Source organism: Pogona vitticeps, chromosome 5 (genome assembly GCF_051106095.1).
Source record: "Pogona vitticeps strain Pit_001003342236 chromosome 5, PviZW2.1, whole genome shotgun sequence".
In the NCBI taxonomy this organism is placed as follows: Eukaryota; Metazoa; Chordata; class Lepidosauria; order Squamata; family Agamidae; genus Pogona; species Pogona vitticeps.
In genome coordinates this window covers 81,149,153-81,154,752 of record NC_135787.1, presented here as the reverse complement: position 1 = coordinate 81,154,752, position 5,600 = coordinate 81,149,153, and the positions used below count along the sequence as shown (strand labels likewise).

Below are 5,600 nucleotides of genomic sequence, written 5' to 3'. Positions count from 1 at the left end.
TTTCCAAGCCTCAGAAGGGTCCTGGAAGGTCACGATTTCACCCCCACTGGCCCCACAGGGGTGGGTGGGTGGAACCTTTGAAGGGTCCTGGAAGGCACTCTCAGACCTTTCTGAGGCTCCTCCCACCATCCCCCTGCTGGGTGCTGGGGAGCTCTGTTTTACAGTATTCGCTCCATAAGACACAGACACTTCCCCCACACACACTTTTTTTGGGGAAAAGTGTGACTTATAGAGTAAAAAATATGGTACTTAAGAAAAGCAAGAAAATAAGAAAAATATGAGCACAGTGAGTGCTTTTTAAAAGTAATTAATAACTTGGAGTAGCTTTGTTTCAGGTAACTTTGTATGTTCTCTTTATTTCACCCTTTAGCAATCAGTATGCAATTCTGCTCCACTCATCACAATACCTGCAGAATAAACAAAATCTTACTTCTTATTGCAGGCAAACAAATATGTTTCCTTATTGCTGGCTGGGTAGAGGACAGAACTGAAACTGAAAAGCAGAATCAAAGGGAGTCATTCAATCCTAGCTCATAATGCAAAGTTCCAATATTTAACTCTTCAAGGGCCATTTTACTATCCTTTTTCTTTTTTTCCAGGATCTTTTTCTTTTTTTTTTTTCAGGATCTCCTTAGTAATAATAATAATAATTGTGATAATGAGAAATCCATCCTCACTCAGAGAAGACTTTAATAAACAGAGTTTTGGGAGCTCTTGCACACAATTGCTAATCAGTAGGTGAACTGCTTTGTTTGTGGATCACAAACAATAAATAATAAGAACGGATATAAAAAAAGGCAAAGACAAGCTGATAATCACAAGTTGTTCATCACAAAAACTCTTTCCCAACAACACAAGAGGCGATTCTATACATGGACATCACCATATGGTCAATACCAAAATCAGATTGATTATATTATATTATATTCTCTGCAACCAAAGATAGAGAAGCTCTATACAGTTAGGAAAAAAAAGACCTGAAGCTAATTGTGGCTCTGATCATGAGCTTCTTATAGCAATGCTCGAGCTTAAACTGAAGAAAGTAGGAAAAACCACTGGGCTAGTCAGGTATAGTCTAAATCAAATCCCTTATGAATTCACAGTGGAAGTAATTGCAAGAAAAATTGCAAGAAAGCAAAGTGGCTGTCCAACAAGACTTTACAAATAGCAGAGAAGAGAAATGCAAGAGAGATAGGGAAGGTTACAGAAATTTGAATGCAAACTTCAAAAGAATAGCAAGGAGAGACAAGAGGACCTTCTTAAATGAACAGTGCAAAGAAATAGAGGAAAATAATAGAAAGGGTAAAACCAGAGATCTGTTCAAGAAAACTGGAGATGTTAAAGGAACATTTTGTGCAAAGATGAACATGATAAAGGACAGAAATGGTAGTGAACTCACAGAAGCAGAAGACATCAAGGAGTGGTGGCAAGAATACACAGAGGAATTATACCAGAAAGATCTGGTTGTCCCATACAACCCAGATAGTGTGTTTGCTGACCTTGAGCCAGACATCCTAGAGAGTGAAGTCAAGTGGGCCTTAGAAAGCATGGCTAACAACCATGTGGAGGTGATGGCATTCCACTCAAACTATTTAAAATCTTAAAAGATGATGCTGTTAAGGTGCTACACTCAATATGCCAGCAAGTTTGGAAAACTCAGCAGTGGCCAGAGGACTGGAAAAGATCAGTCTACATCCCAATCCCAAAGAAGGTCAGTGCCAAAGAATGCTCCAACTACTGTACAATTGCACTCATTTCACACGCTAGCAAGGTTATGCTCAAAATCCTGCAAAGTAGGCTTCAGCAATATGTAGACCGAGAACTCCCAGAAGTACAAGTTGGATTTTGAAGGGGTAGAGGAACTAGAGACCAAATTGCTAACATGCGCTGGATTATGGAGAAAGCCAGAGAGTTTCAGAAAAACATCTACTTCTGCTTCACTGACTACACAAAAACCTTTGACTGTGTGGACCACAGCAAACTATGGCAAGTTCTTAAATAAATGGAAGTGCCTGGTCACCTTATCTATCTCCTGAGAAATCTATATGTGGGACAGGAAGCAACAATTAGAACTGGATAAGGAACAACAGATTGGTTCAAAATTGGGAAAGGAATACGACAATGTTGTATATTGTCTCTCTGCTTATTTAACTTATATGTTGAATACATCATGCGAAAGGCTGGACTGGAGGAATCCCAAACCAGAATTAAGATTGTCAGAAGACATATCAATCACCTCAGATATGGAGACGACTCTGATGGCAAAACATGAAGAAGAATGAAAGAACCTATTAATGAGGGTGAAAGAGGAGAGTGCCAAAAATGGTCTGAAGTTCAACATCAAAAAAACTAAGATCATGGCCACTGGTCCCATCACCTCCTGGCAAATAGAAGGGGAAGATATGGAGGCAGTGACAGATTTTACTTTCTTGGGCTCCATGATCACTGCAGATGGTGACAGCAGCCACAAAATTAAAAGACTCCTGCTTCTTGGGAGGAAAGCGATGACAAACCTAGACAGCATCTTAAAAAGCAGAGACACCACCTTGCTGACAAAGGTCCGCAGAGTCAAAGCTATGGTTTTTCCAGTAGCAATGTATGGAAGTGAGAGCTGGACCATAAGGAAGGCTGACTGCCAAAGAATTGATGCTTTTGAATTGTAGTGTTGGAGGAGACTTTTGAAAGTCCCCCTGACTGCAAGGAGAACAAACCTATCCATTTTGAAGGAAATTAACCCTGAGTTCTCACTGGAAGGACAGATCCTGAAGCTGAGGCTCAAATACTTTGGCCATCTCATGAGAAGAGAAGACTCCCTGGAAAAGACCCTGATGTTGGGAAAGAGTGAAGGCAAGAGGAGAAGGGGACGACAAAGGATGAGATGGTTGGACAGTGTCATCAAAGCTACCAACATGAATTTGACCAAATTCCGGGAGGCAGTGAAAAACAGGTGGGGCTGGCGTGCTCTGGTTCATGGGGTCATGAAGAGTCAGACATGATTTAATGACTAAACAACAACAACAATATAAAAAACTATATCAAAGTTCATTGAATATAGTGGTGTTAATAAGGATGCAACGTTCAGCAGATAGAATGAAGGCATTAGTAAAACACAGAGTGATGTCCAAAAAATCTGTAGTGTATTATTCTGTTGGGGTTAAACAAATTGCTAGCATCTGAAAGGTTCCTAGCCTCAGAAGGAAGACAAAGAAAAAAACCCACTATATTAACTTTGATAGTATCCTTACTGACTCTAATTATTATCAAGTAGAGGAAGGGCGATAATCTGGTCAGAAATTTTCTCCCCTTCCCCAGAAGGGAAAGATTAACATAACATCTCCTTGTTGATTAGTGTGAGACCATACAGCAACTTAAGCTAAACATGAAAGTTCCAGCAAACTGGTGAAGATGTACGTAACGGATTAATATGTCTGCCTGGTTTCTGCTGGTAGGTGTGAACAGTCCACCCTATCTCCTTATAATATTATCCACTGATCCCCATTATATACCTTGCGTTATACACTGAAATTTTTACAAAGGGTCCTATACGGTTCTTAAATTGCACCTGTTCATAAACTAAACTCTCAGTCTTTAATGTATACTGCCATTGCCTGTCTTGTCATTACTAAAAAAATATGTTTTTCTGAGAAAGATGCAGGTTGTTGGGAAACATACCTCTAATCGTGGCTGTCCAACTTTTCCCTCACTCTCATTACAAGGCTATGCCCAAGAAGGCTATGATGATTCTGAACTCTTCTTTGAAACTTCAATGTGATTAATGTTTGCAACAGAAATAGAGTTGCTTGGATCCCAAAAAAGATTATACCCTATCAGTTCATTCTAAACAAATTTATTGAGAAGTCTTACTGAATTGAGTGAACTTGCTTCATAATAAGTATGGTTGTTCCTCGTCTCCCCAAGCTTTACTAGCAGAATAATCCACTGAGTAATGACAAGAAAATAGATGTTCTGTGCACTAGCCTGAACTAAAATAAAAGTGAATAGCTGTTTGCAAAGGGGGAATGAAAGATGTTGTCAAATGGATCAGAAACTAATAACATTTTGGCATTTCAGCAAGGATGACCTGAGATTATATAACTCCCTGTCATCTTCAAAAATAGTCTAACCCAAACACACAATGAAATTTAGCTTGTGAAGAGTTGAAAGAACTACGTCATGACATCTTTCTGTAACAGTTGAAATAAAGTTTCTCTGATTAGACTGTATAAATAATCATAAACTACATCATCCTACTCTGTAATCTGTTCAGTGTGCTAGGAAGGAAAGTTATGGTGTTAGAAGTATTCAAATCAGTACCATATAGCTAAAATTTTCAACATGACTTTTTCCTCTTTTTCTCCAAATTAGATGTCCCCCTCCCCACAGTTTACCTGTGTTCCCAAAAGCTTGTTAATACCACAGTTCTACATCCACTAACAGTAACTGGAGCAGCAAAGCAAACTCCACTGCCCAGAAATGGAGCTTACTTCTGCATAGGTATGTATAGGTTTGCAGACTAAACATTATGGCTTTGAACGCAAAAATATTCATTATCTTTTTCTCTGACAAACAGAATGTTTTGGCCATTTGAAAGCCTGCACAAAATAAGCTACAGTACATTAAGAACAATTCATCAGAATGCATGTGTGTATATGAGAAAGCAGGAAGGAGAAAGGGAGACAGAATAGACTGGGTTTGAAGATCTCCTTTGAGGGTCACTTTTTCTTCCAGGCTATGGTAATTACAAAATGGAAAACCTCTCCTGAAATTAGTGCTACATGGTATCAAGTATATGTACAGAAATGCATTTTAAATTGAAATTTTAAAAGGAAGTAAATTTATGTGAAACAAGGGAAAACTTCTGCACATGCTCAGAGATAGCTGCTCTCCACACCCATTTTTTAAAACAAAAGCAATTTCCTTACTCTAAGGAAAGGAATGCTGAAAAGGGTTTCCTCAATTTCGTCATTGCTGCTTTTATGTTATATGAATACTGTATCATATTAATTAGTATTTTAAAATTGCTCTTTGCTAATTCTAAGATTTTTACAGCATATCTGAATTTGTCAATATAATTGTTCCTGTTTTGCAGACAGATTATATCTTTGGCTATCAAGGCAGCAGATGCAACATTTATATTTGGTACTACCTAAGCCTAAAATTTGCTCATCTCGCTCATTTAAACCTCATGGGAAGCTGTATGACTCCAGCTATAATGGCTACTACAAACATTACTTATATGCCATGATTGTGTGTGTGTGTGGGGGGGGTTGGTTCCTTATGGACTGTGGCTGTGGTTAAGCTTTGGATGAAATGTGTTTTTGATTTATTTATTTTAAAATCAGAGCTCATTTTGAATTATTGGTGGGGTGGTTAATCTTAATATATTACTCTGAGATGCTTATCCTATTGAACAATTATTTAGTAAGTTGCAGTTATTACTGAATTATGTAAAAATGTTTTGTATTATGTAACTTTTTTTCTGATACTATCACAAATTGCTTTGTACTTTGGAAAACTGGCATTCAAAAACATGCTGCTAATAATAAAGTTGAGCATTGGCCCATGGAGGTAATTTAATGTGCTCCCGAGAGGATCCCAAA

General features: G+C 38.2%; 1 long non-coding RNA gene across 1 annotated transcript; it reads left to right on the top strand.

The window, feature by feature from the left end:
* Window positions 1-365: 365 nt before the first annotated feature.
* LOC144589409 (uncharacterized) lies at window positions 366-5,204 on the top strand. Its single transcript, XR_013545499.1, has 2 exons — window positions 366-4,494; window positions 5,090-5,204. It is a non-coding gene; the product is annotated as an uncharacterized LOC144589409 (long non-coding RNA).
* The last annotated feature ends 396 nt before the right edge of the window (window positions 5,205-5,600 follow it).